The sequence below is a fragment of the Bos mutus genome, chromosome 22 (assembly GCF_027580195.1).
Source record: "Bos mutus isolate GX-2022 chromosome 22, NWIPB_WYAK_1.1, whole genome shotgun sequence".
NCBI lineage: Eukaryota > Metazoa > Chordata > Mammalia > Artiodactyla > Bovidae > Bos > Bos mutus.
In genome coordinates this window covers 6,910,796-6,933,950 of record NC_091638.1, presented here as the reverse complement: position 1 = coordinate 6,933,950, position 23,155 = coordinate 6,910,796, and the positions used below count along the sequence as shown (strand labels likewise).

The window sequence follows — 23,155 nt, the reverse complement described above, 5'->3', positions numbered from 1 at the left end:
CACCAACGGACCAATATTTCCTACTGAGTTAGATTGACTAAGCCCATTGCCAAGGATTTCATTCTATTCACTGAATCATGCTGGAGCTCATTAGCTAATCAGCAACTGGCCATTAGTGTGCTGGGGAAGAAATAAATGAGAGTTATAACCATATCCCAAACAGAGGAAAACAAAGGACATGAACGTGCCCAAAAGCCAGGGAGTGTTTCAAGCACAGGCGTGATCCCACATTTTTAACGTTGGCTGCACTGGCTCATCATTGCCCCCTTGGGCTTCTCTAGTTGCAGCACCCAGGCTTAGTGGTCCTGACTAGGGATCAAACCCGTGTCCCCTGTGTTGGAAGGTGGACTCTTAACCACTGGACCACGAGGCAAGTCCTTGTTTTTTTTCTTAATTGAAGTATAGTTGATTTACAATGTGGTGTTAGTTTCTGGTGTATAGCAAAGTGATTTAGATATACATGGAATTCCCTGGTGGCCCAGACGGGAAAGCGTCTGCCTGCAATGCGGGAGACCAGGGTTCAATCCCCAGGTCGGGAAGATACCCTGGAGAAGGAAATGGCAGCCCACTCCAGTACTCTTGCCTATAAAATTCCATGGATGGAGGAGCCTGGTGGGCTACAGTCCATGGGGTCGCTAAGAGTCGGACACGACTGAGCAAATTCAGTTTCAGATATACATACATATTTGTACATCTGTACATATAAAAGGAGTGTATGTATAAGATACATATATATTCTTTTCCATCACGGTTTATTACAGAATACTGAATATAGTTCCCTGTGCTATACAGTGCTACCTTGTCATCTCAGAATCTCTTTATTTAACATCTGCTACTGGGACTTCCCTGGCAGCCCAGTGGTTAACACTCTGCGATTCTACTTCAGGGGGTGTGGGTTTGATCACTGACTGGGGAACTAAGGTCCCACATGCCAAGTGGTGCTGCCAAATAAATAAATAAGTTAAGTATACCTGGTGGCTCAGACAGTAAAGAATCTGCCTGCGATGCAGGAGACCTGGGTTCGATCCCTGGGTTAGGAAGACTCCCTGGAGAAGGGAATAGCTACCCATTCTAGTACTCTTGCTTGGAGAATTCCATGGACAGAGGAGCCTGGTGAATTACAATTCATGGGGTCGCAAACACTTGGACACAACTGACTGACTAACACACTCACACACAAGCATATCTGGATGTTAAAAAAATCCAACAACCAAAGTTTGGAAGAAATGCAATCTACCCTACAGTCAAAAATTATTAAGCTCTTTCAATATTTTCAGTAATATCACAGCTGGAAACATAAAATTATTTATAGTGTATGAGAGCTGTGACTGTAGAATGATATATTTTGATCTTGAAAAAATAAAAATGATGCTTTATGAAATTTTAATAACTATTTAATCCTTTATGAAAAAATGTAGACTGCTTGGGGAAAAGCATGTGAAGATTCAGTTTTAATTCAGTAGTTTGCTTTTATTTATCAGAGTAGTAGAAATAGTTTTGATGTATAAATTTATTCCCATGCTGAAGTTATTCCCAAAACATAAATTTGAGGGCCACTAAAAATGGACTAAGGTTTCCCTCTGATAATGAGGAATACTCAGGAACATTTTCACTGGGTAATTTGAGTCTTAGAGCTGTTCAAGAAAAGTCTAAGTTTCGTTCCCCAAATTATTACGGCAATAAAAATTTATTATATAATATTCTATCAATTAAAGAAATGACAGAAATGAAAATTAGTTCTTCCTTATTCTGCTCTCCAGAAGTAACTATCATTTTCACTTTCAAGTTAAGTGGGATTTTTTTAAAGTGAGATTTTTAAAAAACAAATCTTTAAAGCTTAAAGCATTATGCTTTGTGCACAAAAATGAAAAAAATTAGTAACAGCAATGCAGAGATACTTCTTCCAAGGGGCAATTTCTCTTTTTCTTCTTGATGGCATAAAAATCAATTTCCAATCAGAAAGTTAAGATATAGTGATCCCAAAAAATCACTTCTTTTTTAAATTTTTATTTTGAAATGATTATAGTCTTGTTATGGACTAAATATTTGCCTCACCAAAATTCATATATCGAAGCCATAATACCCAATGTGATAGCTTTAGAAGGTAAGTTAGGTCATGAGACTGGAACCTTCATAGAGGGGATTAGTGGCCTAAGAGGCCAGACAGCTAGTTGGCTTGCGGCCTATCTGCTCCATAAGGATACAACCCAAGGGAGGCCTCTCACAGACCCAGATCATGCCAGCCCTCTGATTTCAGAGTTCCAGCCTCCCGAGCTGTAAGAAATAAATTTCTGCTATACACAAGCCACCTGAACTAAGAAAAGTCTCAAAAGAAGTTGCAAAAATAGGAGCGAGAGGAAGTCCCTTGGTGGTCCAGTGGTTAAGAATCTGCCTGCCAGCACGGACACGAGTTCAATCCCTGGTTTGGAATGATCCCACATGCCTCAGAGCGATTAAACCGATAAGCCTGTGCTCTAGAGCCCGCGCTCCACAAGAGAAGCCGCTGCAGTGAGAAGTCCACGCACCGCAAGTAGAGAGCAGCCCCCGTTCACCGCAGCTAGAGATAGCCTGCACGGCAGTGAAGACCCAGCACAGCCAAAAGTAAATAAATAATTTAAAAAGCAGTACAGAAGTACCAGGTACCCTTCACCAAGCTGCCCCTCAAAGGCATATCTGACATAACTATCGTGTACTATCCAAACCAGGAAATTGACTAGATCGTTTCTTTTTGAAACACCACGTATTTTGGGGGAAATCCTGCCATAAATATGATGAGGCCTATTGGATTTTTTATATTCAAATAACATTATTCTACAAGGTATCTATACAGTAGAAGGACCTAGTAGCCACCATCACTATTATATGTAACCCGACATCAAGTCACTGTCCTAGATAGATGTCAACACAGAATATTTCAAGGGCTTTGATGGACAATGTATTGGTTTAAATATCATGTTTAAATAAGCTGAGGACTTCCCCTGCAGTCCAGTGGTTAAGACTCTGCTTTCCAATGCAGGGGGTGAGGATTCAATCCCTGGTCAGGGAACTAAGGTCCTATATGCCTCAAGGTGTGGCCAAAAATTAAAAAAAAATAAGTCGAATTTAAAGTAACAAAGGATACTGATGGAACAAATACATTTTATCCTTAGTGGTTATGAGACTGGAAATGTATTTTTCTTTAAAGTACTATTTAAATGCATCAAGTACACTTTGGAACGGCTTCAAATGGAAGTAAACGGCATACACAATCACAGAACTTACTGCACCAACATTTTAGCTATTAACAGAAAAGCCTGCCTCCCAGGCCACATTGGGCATTAGTTCCTCAAAAGCACCGTTTAAATTTACTTTGGAAACACCTACATTTGGGGCATCTTTTCCTTCATTCTTGAGGGTGCCTTTAGGAAAATCCAAGAACACAAATAATAAGGTAAGGTGGGTATTCCCAAGTACAGTTTTATAGTTAGTAAGCAGATGGTTTGGGGCTTGGAAAACATAATGACAGTATATTTTTATATGCCAGAACTACTGAATGGGAGAACACAGCAGGTCAAAGGAGATTTTAAGATTAAAAAAAATCAATTTATTTGTTCAAGAAATACTGATGATCATCTGGTAGGCAGGAACAGGCCTGGGCACTGGATACACGATGCTGGATTAATCTTTTTTTTTTTAATTCACAAACTTTTCCATTGACTCTTCTGGTAGAATCTGAAAAAAGTGAAAGTATTAGTTGCTTAGTTGTGTCTGACTCTTTGTGACCACACCAACTGTAGCCCACCAGGCTCCTCTGTCTATGGAATTCGCCAGGCAAGAATACTTCTCCAGGGGTTCTTCCCAACCCAGGGATCTAGAAAGCACCAAAATCAAAACTTGCAAAATGGGTGTGAGGTCACTGGAAAAAAAATTCTAGAGATAAAAGTGGAGTGCTTTCTAAAGAGATCCTGAATATATGATATTCTTCATGTCTTAGAGAGTAATATGTGGAAAAACATTCACACAAAGATTGTAGATGGACTGAAAAGTGGTTCAGAAGAATAAGACTGCTGCTGCTGCTGCTGCTAAGTTGCTTCAGTCGTGTCCGACTCTGTGCGACCCCATAGATGGCAACCCACCAGGCTCCCCTGTCCCTGGGATTCTCCAGGCAAGAACACTGGAGTGGGTTGCCATTTCCTTCTCCAATGCCTGAAAGTAAAAAGTGAAAGTGAAGTCGCTCAGTCCTGTCCGACTCTTAGCGACCCCATGGACTACAGCCTACCAGGCTCCTCCGCCCATGAAATTTTCCAGGCAAGAGTACTGGAGTGGGGTGCCATTGCCTTCTCTGAAGAATAAGACTACAAATGTAAATTTTATTACTCATATATATGTTTTATCTACATACATGGTATGTATATATGTGTAATATGTATCATATATGCACATGATATATATGCATGAATCAATAAATATATTTTCCTACATAAATGCAAGAGGGATATATGATAAAATCTATGTCTAAATAAGTTTATTAAAAAGGCCAAAGAAATCCAGAAAGAAAAGAACATCTTTTTCAACAAATGGTGTTGAAACAATGGATATCTATAAGAAAACAAAAATGAATCCCATCCCCTACTTCATACCACATACAAAAACTAATTGTATGGTTGAAAATTTTCAAAATAAATGATGGAAATAAAATATGTCTAAAACAGCTCTTGGAAGAAAAGTTATGACCAACCTAGACAGCATATTAAAAAGCAGAGACATTACTTTGCCAACAAAGGTCCGTCTAGTCAAGGCTATGGTTTTTCCAGTAGTCATGTATGGGTGTGAGAGCTGAACTATAAAGAAAGCTGAGCACTGAAAAATTGATGCTTTTGAACTGTGGTGTTGGAGAAGACTCTTGAGAGTCCCTTGGACTGCAAGGAGATCCAACCAGTCAATCCTAAAGGAAATCAATCCTGAATATTCCTTGGAAGGACTGATGCTGAAGCTGAAGCTCCAATCCTTTGGCCACCTGATGTGAAAAACTGAGGCATTTAAAAAGACCCTGATGCTGGGAAAGATTGAAGGCAAGAGGAGAAGGGGACGACAGAGGATGAGATGGTTGGATGGCATCACCGACTCAATGGACATGAGTTTGAGTAAACTCCGGGAGTTGGTGATGGACAGGGAGGCCTGGCATGCTGCAGTCCATGAGGTCTCAAAGAGTTGGACATGAGTGAGCAACTGAACTGAACTGAACTGAAAACAGCTCTATCAATCAATACAAAATAAAAAATACCAAGTGGTAAGGAGTCAGTGTCTCCTAGTTTCATTGACAGGACTTTTATTTTCTTTCTCAATTGTATATACGATAATAATGTATCTTACATTTCACAGAATTTCAGATTTGAAGAAATATAGTCATTTCTAGGGTGGAGGAAAATATACTCCTCTCTCCCTTGTGGGACGTGAATCTTAGAGTGTATGGTGTTAAGTGCTATAATGGTGGTGGGTTGTAGGAGTATACCCCTAAAGTAAGCCTGACCTTTTCAAGCCTTACAGTCTGTATTGGGCATTCATATTATAGTTGCAATGAATTATAATTCATTGTAATTTCTTAACCGTCTTGCATGTAGGTCACACGATTAGCCCAATGTACATTAATGAATGAATGAAAAAATGAATGAAGACAGAAAGTAGCTAGGGCCCACATCATTAAAAAGTCTACAAACAAGAAATGCTGGAGAGGGTGCAGAGTAAAGGGAGCCCTCCCTATACTGTTGGTTAGAATGTAAGTTGGAGCAGCCACTATGGAGAACAGTATGAAGGTTCCTCAAAAAACTACAACTATAACTACCATTTTATTCAGCAATACCACTCCTGGGCATATATTCAGACAAGACTATAATTCAAAGAGATACATGCACCCCTGTGTTCTTAGCAGTACTATTTACAATAGCCAAGACACAGAAGCAACCTAAGTGTCCATCGACAGACGAATAGATAGAGGTGTGGTACATATACACAGTAGAATATTACTCGGCCATAAATAAAATAATGCCATTTGCAGCAACACAGATGAACCTAAAGATGATCATTTTAAGGGAAGTAAGTCAGATAAAGACAAATATTATATAATGTCACTTATATGTGGAATCTAAAATATAATACAAAATTACATACCTACAAAACAAAAACAGACACACAGATATAGAGAACAGACGTGGTTGCCAAGGTGGACGGGGGTAGGGAAGGGCAGGCTTGAGAGTCTGAGCTTAGCAGAGGCAAACTCTTGTATACAGGATAGATAATCAACAAGGTCCTACTGTACAGCAGGAACTATACTCAATGCCCCGTGACAAGCCATAATGAAAAAGAATATGAAAAGATATATTTTCTGTACAGTCACTCTGCTGCACAGAAAAAAACTAAACACAACATTACAAATCAACTATACTTTGACAACATTTTAAAAAAAAGAAACCAGGACCCAGAAAAATTAAGTATTTTAACCTAAGATCATCCAGCGAGCAAAGGGCTCTAAGACTTGGTTCTTCTGACACCTCTTCCTCCTAAACCATTTATCTTTGACTGACTTCCCTAAAAGCAGAGCCGGAGCTGAGGATGTCCTGTGCATGTGATTTATTGAGGTTGTTATCTCAGGAAAAACCTGTAAGAGATGAAGGGAGGCAGGATAGGGCCAGGGACTGAAGGCCCATGAAGATGAGAGTTCAGCCAAAGTCCAGCCTCAGCCTGCTCACAGGAACCCTGGAGCAGCAGCATCCACCTTGGGGCAGGGGAGCTGGGCTTGTTTATTTAAACTACATCAGCCTGTTCATGGCTTGTGGGGGTCACCCACCTTCTCATGCAGGGGGCAGGCATCTCTGAGCCAAAACTCAACTGCAGCTAGAGAACGGGGGTGCCAGCCAGGAAAGGGAATTTGGATAGGGCTACACAGCCTCCACCTACAGGTGGAAGGAACGTTCTCTTTAAGATTCAAAAGAACATACAGTGGTACAATGGAATACTGTGTGTGTGTTAGTTGCTCAGTCATGTCCGACTCTTTGCGACCCCATGGACTGCAGCCTGCCAGGCTCCTCTGTCCATGGAATTCTCCAGGCAAGAATACTGGAGTGGGTTACCATGCCCTTCGCCAACAATGGAATACTGCTGCTGCTGCTGCTAAGTCGCTTCAGTCGTGTCCGACTCTGTGCGACCCCATAGACAGCAGCCCACCAGGCTTCCCCGTCCCTGGGATTCTCCAGGCAAGAACACTGGAGTGGGTTGCCATTTCCTTCTCCAATGCATGAAAATGAAAAGTGAAAGTGAACTCGCTCAGTCGTGTTCGACTCTAGCGACCCCATGGACTGCAGCCTACCAGGCTCCTCCGTCCATGGGATTTTCTAGGCAAAAGTACTGGAGTGGGGTGCCATTGCCTTCTCCAATGGAATACTACTCAGCCATAAAAAAGAACAAGATTTTGCCATTTGCAGCAACATGGATGAAACTAGAGATGATCGTACTAAGTGAAGTAAGTCAGATGCAGAAAGACAAATACTGTGTGATATCACTTACATGTGGAATCTAAAAAATACAACAACCTAGTGGATGTAACAAAAAAGAAGCAGAGTCACAGATACAGAGAACAAACATGGTTAGCAGCGGCGGGAGGGGTAATATAGGAGTTGGGGAGCAGGACATACAAACCTTGGGTTTAAGTTAGGCTCAAGGATGTATTGTACAACACGAGGAATATAGCCAATATTTGTAATAACTGTAAATGGAGCGTGACCTTTAAACATGGAAGAAAAAAAAGACTCAAGGAGAGGAGGCCTGATTTAGCCCGCATGGGTTACCCTTGGCTTTGTACTTTGGTCATGAAGAGTTAAGACATGAGTTTGAGGGACTTTCTTGATGGTCCAGTGGTTAAGACTCTACACTTCCACTGCAGGGGTAAAGGTTCAACCGCTGGTCAGGGACCTATGATCCTGAGTGCCATGAGATGTGGCCAAAAGGTTAAAAAAAAAAAAGATAAAAAGTCTGAGCCTGGCCAGTTCTGCTTCTTCCTTTTAAGAATGACAGCTACACAGGACATCAGCACTCCCTAGACTGCCTGCTCCCCGTCCTCCCCCTTCGTTCTCCCCTCCTCCTCTTCCTCCTCCTCCCCTCCTCCCTACTTCCGTCTCCCCTCCCCCTCCTCTTCTTCTTCCTCTTCTCTGCCTTGTCTTTCTTATTTTTAAATTACCAAGTGACTAAGAGCCAAGCACAACAACTAAATGAGGTGCTAAGTACGAATATTATCCCCTAGTTGGTGCTGTCCCCCTTTTACATCCCCTGGATTTCCTGACCACTTCCCGGCACACAAGCTCCCTAGGCTAATTCCCTTGGTGGCCTGTCCTCTGCCTGGGAGTGTACAAACCTTCCCCAGGAGCCCTTAATCCCTGAGGCCCTGACGCCACAGGACCAGGTCCGGGGACCTACTACCCCTGTGGGTTTCTTCCGGAAACACTTACGAATACATAACTTTCACATGAATCCTACTCTTCGGGTCTATTTATGAGAAATCCAACCTAAAACATTCCTACTTTACAGTCAGGGAAACTAAGAAGTTGTCCGAGCTATTAATTAAAAAAAAAAAAAAAAAGTGATAACACTGAGATTGAAACCTGGCCCTCTTCTGGTTCTCAAATCCATATACCAACCATTATATCCAGTGTGGCTTCGTGAATCCAGGTCCTCATTGACATCTAGATCTCTGCGGAGAAGGCCAGTTCTGGACAAAACGCTGCTAGGAAGGGGTCAGCCATGCCCAGCCAGTCACCTCTTTATCCACCATCCCAGGGTATGTTAAACTTAGTTCTTTAAAGTTAGTTTGTTAAAGTTAGTTGAATAGACTGTGCTATCTGTCCTCAACTCTGCTCCCTTCTGCCTGCAAAACCCAGAAAATTTTCCAATATCCAGCTACCAATGTCCAAATCCTGGCGATGATAAACTTTTCACTGTACCATAATGAAAGGAGAAAAAAAACGTCAGTGTGGCAGAAACCAACACAACATTGTAAAGCAATTATCCTTCATTTATAAATAAATACATCTAAAAAACAAAAAAAGTCAATGTGGTAAATTTTGCTTGATGCCAATTATATTCATTAAAAAAAAAGCTTTTTTTCTCAATTTTTGGCCATACCCTGAAGCCTGTAGTATCTTAGTTCCCTGACCAGGGATGAAACCCCTGCCCCTTGCAGTGGAAGCACAGTGTCTTAACCACTGAACCACCAGGGAAGTCCCCAAATATATTCAGTTTAAAAGACTCTACTCTGGGGTGATGTCTTTCCTTCATTCTGGGGTGTAGGAGGTGGGGAGGAGCCGCTGGACCTGTGAGATCTTAGTTCCCCAACCACGGACTGAACCCAGGCCCTTGGCAGTGAGAGCACGGAATCCTAACCATTGGACTGCCAGGGAATTCTCTTCTGACATTTTTAATGTTCAAATATCTTCTTTTGTACACGATAATAGTAAAAATAGATAGATGTTGATTTTTTAAAAAGTGATCTAATGTAGCAAGATTAAAGTTTGCAACTATAACTATAGATTTTTTTTAAGGTGATGGTGGGTGGGTTAGGGGGCAGTTTTATTCATCTTGAAATCCAGTTGTCTAGAGGTTAGTATCGTGGGGAATGTACCAGGACCCGCAGGTGTCAGGAAATTTTCTTATTTCAGCAGAACCCTTTCTTAATCATGACCACCAGTGTTAACCAGGATTCTGTTGATAGCAAGTGACAGAAACCCAATGATCTCAGATAAAAGGGGATTTTGCAAGGCTTTCATTATTTCAAGAAGGTGCTGGTAGACTTCAGAGATGTTGGAACTAAGCACTCAAAAACCACTGTGACTAGGAGTTCGGGATTAACGGATACACATACTATACTAAATACAAAACAGGTAAACAGCAAGGTCCTATTGTACAGCACAGGGAATGCTACTCAACATCTTGTAGGAACCTGTGACAGAAAATATACATACACACATACATATGGATAACTGAATCCGTTTGCTGTGTACTTGAAACTAAACAGTACTGTACATTAACTATACTTCAATAAAAAGAAAAATCTGCTGTGACTCTCCATGTTCCCGAGTATAACAGCTGTTCAGTTCAGTTCAGTCGCTCAGTCGTGTCCGACTCTTTGCGACCCCATGAATCGCAGCACGCCAGGCCTCCCTGTCCATCACCAACTCCCGGAGTTAACTCAAACTCATATCCATTGAGTCGGTGATGCCATTCAGCCATCTCATCCTCTGTTGTCCCCTTCTCCTCCTGCCCCCAATCCCTCCCAGCATCAGAGTCTTTTCCAATGAATCAACTCTTCGCATGAGGTGGCCAAAGTACTGGAGTTTCAGCTTTAGCATCATTCCTTCCAAAGAAATCCCAGGGCTGATCTCCTTCAGAATGGACTGGCTGGATCTCCTTGCAGTCCAAGGGACTCTCAGGAGTCTTCTCCAACACCACAGTTCAAAAGCATCAATTCTTCGGTGCTCAGCTTTCTTCACAGTCCAACTCTCACATCCATACATGACTACTGTGTACGGTTACAAAGCAAACCACCTCAAAAATGAGTAGATTGAAACAATAACAGCAGGACTTCCCTGGCGGTCCAGTGGTTAAGACACTGCATCCCACTGCAGGGGGCAGGGGTTCTACCCTACGTTGGGGAACTAAGATCCCGAATGTCGTGGGGTGCTGTCAAAAAAACAGAAAAAAAAAAGATTAAAAATAAAACAACAACAGTCCCTTATTATACTCGTGAATCTGCATGAGATAGAGTCTGGCAGAGAAAAGAAGGCTCCTTTCTGCTCTATGTGATGTCCAACTGGCGGCCTCAGCAAAGGGCTGGAACTCTGCTTCTAAGGCACGGCAACATGCTGCAAGCTGGTTCCATCAGCCGGGCCGAGGGCCCCAGGGACAGGTCTCTCTGTGTGGCTCCTCACAGCCTGAGAGCTGGATTCTGAGGGCAAGCCCAAGAGGGGGTGCTGGGGGGAGCTGTGTTGTGTGTTGCCTCCTATGAGCTGGCCTCAGGGTCAGAGGGCACCCCTCCACCCTCCTCCATCAGGGAAGGCAGTGACAAAGGCTCACCCTGTTTCAAGGGTTGGAGATAGCTATAAACTTTTTTTTTCTTTTTTGGGGGCACCTTGAAGCTTGTGGGATCTCAGTTCCCTGACCAGGGATGGAACTCGTGTCCCCTGCATTGGCAGATGGATCCTGAACCAGTGGACCATGGGGAAGTCCATAAACTCCTCCTCTTGATGGGGCGTGGCCAGGCTCTGGAAAAGCGTGTCGCATGACACATATGACCATGGCCACCTTCTGGAAACACGATTTGCCACACCCGGCACTGTCTTCACTGTGCAGTGAATTTCTCCCAGGCATGGAGGGCGTGGCCATCCGCGATGCTCAGGCTCTCATCTTCAGCTCCATCATCTGAGAGGGGTACACTCTTGCCTCTGGCCCAGTTTGGGGTGGATCTTGGTACCAATTATAGCAGGGAGAGATTGAATAATGTGATTGGCTTATTTGGGGTCAGAGACCTGCCAATGACTGTGGCCTACAGGATGAGATCTGAAACAACATGGGCTTGCTTCCCTGGTAGCTCAGATGGTAAGAAATCTCCCTACAATGCAGGAGACCCAGGTTCAATCCCTGGGTTGGGAAGATCCCCTGGAGAAGGGAATAGTTACCCATTCCAGTATTCTTACCTGGAGAATCCCATGGACAGAGGAGCCTGGCGGGCTGCAGTCCATGGGGTCACAAAGAGTCAGACACGACTAAGGGACTAACACTTTCACTTTTCAGGCATGGGACCAGAGGCAGGATGGGACAAGCCACAGAACCAGCAAAGGGGAGGAATGCTTTCCTGAGCAGACAGGTCCATAACTGTCCACTACAGGGCTTGCTCCTAAAGGCTCTCCCCCTCCCCCGTGGGATGACAAGGAATGCAACCAGGGCCCTAATGAACGGGCTCTCTGGTTACAACCCCAAGAGAGGATTTGTATTACTTTATAGGTCCAATTCAGATAATACAACAGGTTTGGGTGGAAGTTGTGGAGATTTACACAAACCCAACAGGTTTGGCAATAAATGAGATTCATTTCCTTCTGGAAGTTTCTGCCCTGAAGAGGTGCAATGTTTCAAGCAATCTGATCCTGAGGGCTGAGAGCAACTCACAAGTGTTTCTCAAAACAGCTTCTTTGGTTGAACACCTCAGCTTTTGGATGCCAACTTTGCCCCTCAAAGTACAAAAAACCACTTGAGCTCATCTGAGTAAAATCGAGATGCAGGGATTATCAAGACCTTCCACCACCTGGCTCCAGCTGAAAATCACAAGCCTCCATTTCCACTTCCAACATAAACTAGAACAGGTAGAATTTAAAATAATAGTTTTGAGATTTCCCTGGTTGTCCAGTGGTTAGGACTCTACACTGATGAGGGCCTGGGTTCCATCCCTGGCCGGGGAACTAAGATCCCATAAGAGGTGCAGTACGGTCAAAATAAAACAAAAACACCCCCGTTTTTAAATGCTTTTCAAGGGACTTACCCGGCCGTCCAGTGGTTAAGAATCTGCCCTTCCACTGCAGGGCACACAGGTTTGGTCCCTGGCCAGGGAACTAAGATCCCACATGCCCCATGGTACAGCCAAAAAATAAACAGAAATAAATTTAGGACTTCCCTGGTGGCGCAGTGGATAGGAATTGGCTTGCCAGTGCAGGGATCACAGGTTTGATCCCTGATCCGGGAAGATTCCACAGGCCTCAGGGTAACTAAGCCTGCGCTCTGGAGACTGAGAGCCGCAACTGCTGAACCCGTGAGCCAAGAGCCCATGCTCTGCAGCAAGAGAAGCCTGCACAGTGCAGCTGGAGAGTAGCCTCCGCTCGCTGCAACTAGAGACAGCCCATGCACAGCAATGAAGACCCACTGCAACCAAAATTAAATAAATTCATTCATTCATTCATTCAAAAATAACTTTAAACACTTTCCAATAATTTTTCACCTGTGCCAGTTTCCTAGGTAGTGGATTAGGAACGTTTTTTGTTTTCTTCTTCATCTTTTTCCGTATTTGAGGAAACCTAAGAAACATCACTTTAGGGGAAACAAAATTCTTCCCTGGGTAGAGGGGTCCTCTCAAAGCTGCCAGGTGAGGCTGGAGCTGTGCCATGGGGGACTGCAGAATCCCAGCAACCATCGCCAGCCAGCCATCCCTGTGAGAAGGTGATCACAGCAACCCCCAGCCTGCCTCTCCCCTGCCCGGGGGTAGTGCAGGACCGGGCTCTGGAATAAGGTGCACAGTCTTCCCTCACCTTCCCAGCACTGCCCTCTGGGTATCTGAAGATCCTTATCCAGGTCATCCTACACCTCAGCCTCAGCTCTGTCGCCAAGTTAAGCAGACTCAGAACAGTGGGTGGGAGTGCCGCCCGCTGTCTGGTCAGGAATGCTGCCCGCCGTCAAGCCCTCTGCCACTGCGGCTCCCCCTGATGCTGCTATGCCCAATTCACCTTCATTCCCCCGTGCCAAAAAGAGCAACTTTAAAACATGTCTAATGTCAACCAAGGCATCTGCTAAACCATTTTGCTGGCCCCTTTGAAGGCCTGGGCGACTCAGGAAGAGTCTATTTTCGTGCTCATTGTTGAGGGCGGCAGGTATCAACAGGAAAGCAAGCCCTGTGGAGTGACATGACGTCATCGCAGACAATGGAGCGGGCGGCCACCACCGCAGAGCTTCTGGGTGAGCCTGAGGGCTAGGGTCTCCCCTCCCCCTACTGACGCGCTCCCCCGGCGCCTTAGAGGAGCCTCACAGAGCAGAGGTCAGAGGCACATCAAGGGGCCTGGGAACCCATCAGCCTCAGATTTGTGAGGGTAAAGGGTCAGTGAGGGGAGACAGGGAAAGAGAGGGTTTCTGCTTCTGCTGACCCAGGCCATGCCCTTGGTCTGGAGTGTGTGTGCTGTGTGTGTGTATGTGTACATGTCTGTCCGCGTGTATGTCTCTCTGTGTGTCTGGTGTATCTATGTGTATGTTTGTGTAACTCTGAGTGTGTGTCTGTGTACCTGTGTGTATGTCTGTGTATGCCTGTGTGTGTCTGTGTACGCTTGTGTGTGTGACTGCGTATCTGTGTGTGTGTCTGTGATGTGTATGTTTATGTCCGTGTATCTGTTTGTGTGTGTATATATATATTTATCTACAGATGATCATACTAAGTGAAATAAGTCAGACAGAGAAAGAGAAACATATGATATCACTTTTAGGTAGAATCTAAAAATTGATACACGTGAACTAATTTATAAAACAGAAGCAGACTTAGAAAACAAACTTACGGTTACCAAAGGGGGAAGGGGGTGGGGAGGGATAACTTAGAAGTTTGGGATTAGCAGATACAAACTATTAAATACGAATATATAAACAAAAAGGTCCTCCTGTACAGCATGTGTGCTAAGTTGCTCCAGTCGTGTCTGACTCTTTGCAACCCTATGGACTGTAGCCCTCCAGGCTCCTCTGTCCGTGGGATTCTGCAGGCAAGAATACCGGGGTGGGTTACCATGCCCTCCTCCATGAGGTCTTCCCACCCCAGGGATCAAAGCCGAATGTCTTATGTCTCCCGCATTGGCAGACGGGTTCTTTACCACTAGCGTCTACCTGAGAAGCCCCACTGTAAAGCACAGGTAACTATAATAAACATCCTATAGTAAACCATGATGGAAAAGGAATGAAACTGTATCATTTGCAGACACATGGATGGACCTAGAGATTGTCATACAGAGTGATTTAAGTCAGAAAGAGGGGCATCCCTGGGGATCCAGTGGCTAAGACTCCATGCTCCCGCATGGAGCCTGAGTTTGATCCCCGGTCAGGGAACTAGATCCTGCATGCCGCAACTGAAGACCCTATGTGCCACAATTAAGACCTGGTGCAGCCAAATAAACACATATTTTAAAAAATAAAAATAAAATTAAAATGAGCAAAGGATCTGAATACCAATTTCTCTAGGAGATATACAAATGGCCAATAAGCACATGAAAAAACGCTCAACATCATTAGTCATCAGGGAAATGCAAATCAAAACCACAGTGAGATACTACCTCACGTCCACTAGGATGTCTGTAATCAAAAAGCAGAAAATAACAATTGCTGGCAAGGACGTGCGGGACTTGGAAACTTTGTATTCTACTGGTGGGCACTTAAAATGATACAGTTACTGTGAAAAACAGCATGGCAGTTCCTCAAAATGTTAAACATAAAAGTTCCATACGCCCCGCAACTTCACTCCAAGGTGTATAGCCAAGAAGATTAAAAAACCTATGTCCACACAAGAAGCTGTACACGAGAGTTCATAGGAGCATTACTCAGAATAGACAAAGAGTGGAAACAATCCAAATGTCCATCAGCTGATGAATGTGGTATATCCATACAAGGGAATATTATCCAGCCACAGAAAGCAATAAAGCACTGATACCTGCTACACTATGAATAAACCTTAAAAACAATTATGCTAAATGAAATAAGCCAGATATAAAAGGCTACACATGGTACCACTCCACTTATATGGACTATTTTAGACTGGGCATATCCACAGACTTGGAGGGCTGCCCAGGTGGCATTAGCAGTAAAGAACCCAATGCAGGAGACATAAGAGATACAGGTTTGATCCCTGGGTGGGGAAGATCTGCTGGAGGAGGGCATGGTTACCCACTCCATTATTCCTGCCTAGAGAATCCCATGGACAGAGGAGCCTGGCGGGCTACAGTCCAGGGGGTTTCAAAGAGATGGACACAGCTGAAGCAGCTGATCATGCACACACAGACATGGAAGGTAGATACAAGTGGTTGCCAGAAGCTGGGAGCAGGGGGAAGGGGAGGAATTGCTAGTGGGTTTCCACAGAGGGTTTGTCTTCGACTGAGGGATTTCCATGGTAGGTCTCTCAGTGCTAAGCTTGGACGTTTCTAGACAAACCCTGAAATGGGGGTTTCCCTATTCCGTATCTGTAAACGAATGTGTTAGGTTGTCACTAAGTTCCATTCTAGCTCACAAATTCTTTGAGATTTTATTTGTGAAACAAACAAACAAACAAGCAACAATACACATCAAAGCCTCAAACCAGAAAAGCCTGTTTTTCTTTCCCCCGTCTGGTAAATGATACGCCCTGGGGCCAGCTTGCTGTCCAGACCTGCTGGTCATTCCCAGGGTGTCATAGCTCCCCCTGAGTGTGGAAGAAGCAGCATGGGTACCCGGTTTTCTAAAAAAGACCCCTGCTTAGTCTCTAATCCCAAACGTGTGAAATCAGGACATCTGTGTGTGGGACCCAGGCTAAGAGGACTTTTTAAAGAGCTGAACAGGGGATTCAGGTGTGCAGCCAGGTGTGAAAGCCAGAGGCTGTGCCATCTGACACCTGCTCTGCTCCTCCCCCACAGGCCCTCCCACGACTGGGCCAAGGGCTGCCGGGAAATAACAGATGAGTCGGTCAGGCTCTCTCAGGAAGCTGAACTAAGACACTCTGGGGGAAGCTTGAGCAAGGCAGGAGAGGCTGTAGTAGATCACAGGTGAGAGGGTGTGGGGCGGGGGTGGCTGGGATGAGAGCAGAGGTCAAAGGAAATTGAGGAGGATCAAGAAAAACTAAGCACAGAGGGAGCCAAGTACGAGGTCACAGACTAGCGATTGCTGGTCCTGCTCGGCTTCCTTTCCAGGGTTTTCCTAACTCTGTTTTTTGTGTTGTTTCTTTTTTTTTTTCCAAATTTATTAAAAAATTTTTTTGGCCACATCACACAGCATGAGGGATCTTAGTTCCCCGACCAGGGATCGAACCCTTGCCCCTTGCCCTGGATACTCAGTCTTAACAACTGGATCACCAAGGAAGTCCCTCTGCTGGCTTTTATAGTAAATCCTCTTCTCCTTAGTAGGAGGAGATATTGTATTTTCTAAAGATGGCTACAACAGTGTCTCCAGCCCACAATGCTCTCCTCAATGTGATCTCACCACTTCCCCATGGAAAGGCAGCAGGTAATTTCTGTCCCCTTGAATCTAGGGGTGACTTTACGTTCTAACCACCAAGACGCAACACAATATATGTGACTTCCAAGGCTAGGTCAGAAAAGCCACGGAGAGTCCATCCTCATCTCCAGGGACCTTCTCTCAGGGAGCCCTGAGCCACCAGCTAAGAAATCTGACTGCCCTAAGACCACCATCTGAACAGGTCATGCGTAGGCTCTCCAACCGACAGTCCCAGCTGAGCCCAGCCTTCCAGGCACCCCCACACTAAGGCGCCATACTGGATACCCCAGTCAAGCCCAGCCAGCGGCTAGCAGTACGGAGCAGTCTCAATCAACATCACAAGAATTGCTCAGTTTGAGCCCTGGCCACGTTCCTGACCCACAGCATCTATGTGATGCAATAAAAAGGCTGTTCTTAAGCCACAAAATCTGGGGTAGTCTGTTACACAACAAAATTGAAACAGGTAGTCCAAGAAAATCTGTAATCCTTTTCTCAGAATGTGGTGGGCACACCAACCCCCTCCCGGGGTCTGTCACTGACCCTAACTCACCTTTGGTTTAGTTTTTATCAGGCCTCCAACCACCCACCTCCTACCACCGACAGGTGAAGCTTGCACTGTGGATAGGAATTGCTGATACTTTTCACAAATCAGAGTGGTTCCTAAAAGAACACAACACAATATAAAGTATTAAAAGAAAATCGTTGTTGTTGTTGCTGTTCCATTGCCAAGTTCAGCTCTTTGTGACCCCGTGGACTGCAGGACTCCAGGCTTCCCTGTCCTCCACTAGCTCCCGGAGTTGGCTCAAGTTCATATCCATTGAGTCACTGATGCTATCTAACCATCTCATCCTCTGCTGCCCTCTTCTCTGCTTGCCTTCAATCTTTCCCAACATCAGGATCTTTTCCAATGAGTTGGCAGTCGGCAAAAGAAAATGTAAGCAACATATTTTTTTAAAGTTGTAAAATATACTTGAAAGTCATGTCTGACTTGTTGCAACCCCATGGACTATACAGTCCATGGAATTCTCCAGGCCATAATACTGGAGTGGGTAGCCTTTCCCTTCTCCAGGGGATCTTCCCAACCCAGGGATCAAACCCAGGTCTCCCGGATTGCAGGCGGATTCTTTACCAGTTGAGCCACCAGGGAAGCCCTAAAATACACATAAAACCGTTTAAACCACTTCTAAGTGGCATTAAGTATATTCACATCGTTGTGCAATCACTACCACCATACATCTCCAGAACTTTTTAATCTTGCAAACCTGAACCCCACATCCACTAAATAACAACTTCCCATTTCCTTCTCCCCTCAGCCCTGGAAATCACCCTTCTACTTTCTGTCTATGAACTGGATTACTTGAGGTGTACCTCATACAAGTGGAATTATACAGTATTTGTCCTTTCGCGTCTGGATTCTTTTACTTAGCATAATGTCAAGTTTCATCCATGTTGTTGCAAATAGCAGAATTTCCTTCCTTTTTAGGTTCAGTAATATTCCACTGCATGTATATACAGAACTTCTTCTAGTCATTCATCCATTGATAGCCACTTGGGTTGCTCTCACCTTTTGGCTATTATAAATAATGTTGCTATGAATCTGGGTGTACACGTATCTGCTTTCAACTCCCTGAAGTGGAATTGCAGGATCATATGGTAATTCTTGTTTAGTTTTCAGAGGAACCCCTGCTATTATTTTCCATATCAACTGTACCACGTTTTCATTCCCAGCAGCAGAGCACAAAGTTTCCAATTTCTGCACATTCTCACCAATTCTTATTTTTCAGATATCCACGGGATAATGAATGGGAAGTTGTATCTCACTGGAATTTTGATTTGTATTTCTCTAATGACTAGTGACATTAAGCATCTATTCATGTTCTCTTCATGTGCTTATCTCCTTTGGAGAAATGTCTGTTCAAGCCCTTTGCCCACTTTTTAACTGTGATGTTTAGTCTTTCATCATTGAGATGTAGGAGTTTTAAAAAAATTCTGTATGTTTACCCCTTATCATTATTATTATTATTTTAATTTTATTTATTGATTTTTGGCCACACTGCTAGCTTTAATTTTCACTAGCTTGTAGGATCTTAATTCACCCACTAGGGATTGAACCCTGGCCTTGGCAATGAAAGCGCTGAGTCCTTACCATCGCACCACTGGGCAACTCCCTTGACCCCTTGTTATAGAAATGATTTGTAAACATGTTCTCCCATTTCATAGATTGCCTGTAAGCAATATTAAAAGAGCTAGGATGAACACAACACTGTAAATCAACCATACTTCAATTAAAGGGGAAAAAAGAGGCTCTTCCCTCTGTGGTCCAGTGGTTAGGACTCTGTGCTTTCGCTGCAGTGGACACAGGATTGATCTTTGGTTGGGGAACCAATATCCCAAAGGCCACATGACCCAGCGAAAAAACAGACCGGAAAAAGAGAGAGCATGAGCGAGCTGGGAAACAGCTGGGTACTTCCTAAGCATGATACCAACGCAGAAATAATAAAGGAAACAGTCAGTGGACTTGTCTACATAAAACATATCTGTTGCCATGATTTAAAAACACCACAAACAAACATATCAAAAGTCAAGTGACGCAGAAAACAATTTTTGGCAATACGCCACAATGCGTTTTAAATATACAGCAAGTAAAATCCAGGAAGTGCAGTGAACAATAGCTAAACCCCAATAATATCAAACAGGGCAAAAGGCACAACATACATTTACAAAAGAGAAATACACTATCCTTTCTACACATGAAAAGCCTTGTGGAAGCAAAGCCGACATCGTGCTTCCATGAAGCCTCAGGCTTAAGGAAAAACACACCTTCAGGCCTGTCAAATTCAGCCCCTCAAATCAATGGACTCCTGAGCGTTGCCTATAAGGTGCTGACTACTTAATGTGAACAACTCTATCCCTGACTTTTGCAGTGCTGCTGTCTGAAGTCTGGCCACAAGCTCCTAGAAATGATAACCCTGTAAATTGCTGGGTTTGGGTCCTGAACATCCCAACTATAAATTCAGTCACCTTGGTAATTTTGCAGTGCTTGGCTTTAATGACCTGTTGTGCTTTTTATTTGAATAGCAGGTCCTTTTGGGTGTCTCGTATTTCTTGCAGGTAAACTTCTTTTCTTACTGCTGCTTTCTGAGTCTTCAATTCGCCCAGAATCAATGAGATGCACAGTAAAATATCAAGGTACCATTTTCAGCTACTAATTGGGCAAAGTATTTTGCCGAGATATTGTTCAATGCCAGTTGGGTGGGCAGTAAGCTGGGCCCACCTACGTGACTGCTAACTTCTAAAATATACACTTTAAATCCTGTAATTCTAGTACTTGCAATTCAACAATGGCTATCATTAAGCTGTACATCCTAAAATTAGAAAGAAACAAGCACTTAAAGATCATCAACTTACAGTCAAATACTTTTGCTAAGAATATATAATACTCTGGGGTAATGCTCTTGATTTAATGTAAAATGAAAAAAGTGGGATGAGGGTGGGATGAATTGGGTGATGGAGATTGACATATTAATATATATACTATTGATAATATGCATAAAATAGATAACTAATGAGAACCTAGTGCACAGCACAGGGAACTCTACTCAGTGCTCTGTGGTGACCTAAATGGGAAGGAAATCCAGAAAAGAGGGGATCTAAGTATAGCTGATTCACTCTGCTGTACAGCAGAAACTAACACAGCACTGGAAAGCAGCTATACCGCAAAAAAAATTCATTTAAAACAAAAGTGGAATCATACTGGATGATGGAAATTTGACACTAAAATATGATAAGAACGCATTTAAATTACCACCCTTTTCTTTAAGGAAAAAAAGAATTCATTTTAATCTGCTGCCATTTAATAACAGAACACACGAGAACTTCAATTAAGTTCTTAAGTTCAATTAAGGTGGAATTACATATAATGTTGTGTTTTAAGGTCAGTTAAGGTGGGTGGATGAGGGAAAGAATCAAGAAAAATGAGACCTGGCATGGTGTGGGGGGAGGGAAGAGACAGATCTAGAAACTTAGGCAGAACGATCCAATGAAATCAGTTCATGGACACTGCTTCATATCCTCTCTCTGTCTCTCTGTCTGTCTCACGCACACACACACTCCATGCTGTTGTTTCAGAAGGTTTTCTACCAGAAAGCAACGAAGAAAACAGCTATCTGAACCGCCAAGAACATAGGCCCTCCTGCAGGTAGGAGCAAGTGAAAGATGTTCACATCAAATCCCTGTCAGAAGAGCAGGGCCAGGACTTTGCAAAGGACCTCAGAGGTGGCTCAGAAGTTGTGGGGGGCTGTGCACACGCCCCCCTCCTCTGGGAGGCAGGGACTCGGGCTCAGCTTACTGAATTATTTATCAGAGCCCTAATTTACAACAAACCAGTTTAAACACATTAAAAGGGCTGGGTAGGGGAGTAAGCAAGCCCCGGCTGAAAGAAAAGAACAACTTGTTATTTACAAAGGACGCACACCCACAAGCACATACTTGTCATGTGATCAGAGAAGCAGTGTACCAGCAAATTAAGCAAACGTCTTCTGCAAAGATCAAAAACAGGAGTAATCGCCCACAGCCGGCCCCAGTGTGAGCCGCTGAGCAAGCGATCCTGGCTTCTGTTGAAACAGAACTGGCTCCGTTGAAAGAGCTTTGAAATGCTGGGTCAGGGACTTCCCTGGTGGTCCAGTGGTTAAAACTCCAAGTTTCCACTGCAGACGACATGAGTTCAATCCCTGGGCGGGGAACTAGATCCCACATGCCACACGATGCAGCCAAAAGGAAAAAAAAAAAAAAGAAAAGAAATCTGGGTCAGGCAAGGTCTGTCCTCTCTGAAAAGCAGACTCATATTTTGAATTGCCCAGGTTTGGGAACTCCTGACTGCATGAAGACCCTCCAAGGAGTCTGTTTTAAGTAATAGGGAGCATCGCAGAGCTGTAACTAGCAAAGTGTCACCAACACAAGAGATTTAGCACTGGCTGCCTGAAAAACAAAGCAGGGTTCCTTGGTGCAGTATGAGAGAAGCAGGTCAAGTTAGCAGCTTAGCAACTCAGTCACCCCTGGAGAGAACCCAAGAAGCAATCTGATACCCATGAGTGCCCTGCTGGGTGTATATTTCAGGGAGCTGGGGCCTTTGATTCTTGCATGGCCACGCCTTCCAATAAGTCAAAGCAGCCCAAGCTCTCAGGTGGCTGCAAATAATGTAACAGAAAGTTAAAAGGACCTCCCACAGGACTTGCCTGGAGGAACAGTGGTTAAGGCTCTGAGCTCCCAACACAGGGGACCTGGGTTTGATCCCTGGTCAGGGAACTAAGATCCCACATGTCACAGTGAGGATTTCTCAGGCCACAACTAAGACCTGGCACAGGCAAACAAATAAATATTTTCAGGGGGAAGGACCTTGCCCAAGTGGTGGTACATATATAAGTTGTGGTACCTACATTGAACTCAACCAAAAAAAGAACAAAATAATACCATTTGCAGCAACATGCATAAACACAGAGATGATACCACTAAGTGAAGCAAGTCAGAAAGAGAAAGACAAATTTCACATGATACCACTTACGTTGTTGTTGAGTCACTAAGTCGTGTTTGATCCATGAACTGTAATCCACCAGGCTCCGTCTGTCCATGGGATTTCCCAGACAAGAATACTGGCGTGGGACGCCATTTCCTTCTCCAAGGAATCTTCCTAACCCAGGGATTGAACCCGCATCTTCTGCATTGACAGACGGATTCTTTACCACTGAGCCCCCAGGGAAGCCCTCTTGATACATGGACATGTAGAATCTAAAATAGGACACTCATCTATGGAACAGAAACAGTCTCATGGACTGAGAACGGAATGGCGGTTGCCAAGAGGGAGGGGGTTGAGGGAGGGATGGAGTGGCGAGGTTGGCGTTAGCAGATGTAAGCTTTTCTATATAGAAAAGACAAGCAACAAGGCCCTACTGTATAGCACGGGGAACTATATTCAGTATACTGTGATAAACCATATGGGAAAGAATGTGTTGCTTTTTGTTTTCTGGCTGCACCCTGAGCCATGCAGGATCTTAGTTCCCCAACCTGGGATCGAGCCCATGCCCCCGGAACTGGAAGGGCAAAGGCTTAGCCACTTGTCCACCAGGGAGTTCTCAGAAAAGAGCATTTTCAAAAAGAATGTGTA

General features: G+C 44.1%; 1 long non-coding RNA gene across 1 annotated transcript; it reads right to left on the bottom strand.

Annotated features, from left to right (window-relative positions):
* Window positions 1-8,179: 8,179 nt before the first annotated feature.
* Window positions 8,180-21,972, bottom strand: LOC138984634 (uncharacterized). Its single transcript, XR_011461873.1, has 3 exons — window positions 21,484-21,972; window positions 17,546-17,655; window positions 8,180-10,704 (listed from the first exon to the last, which is right to left on the bottom strand). It is a non-coding gene; the product is annotated as an uncharacterized lncRNA (long non-coding RNA).
* Between the last annotated feature and the right edge of the window lie 1,183 nt (window positions 21,973-23,155).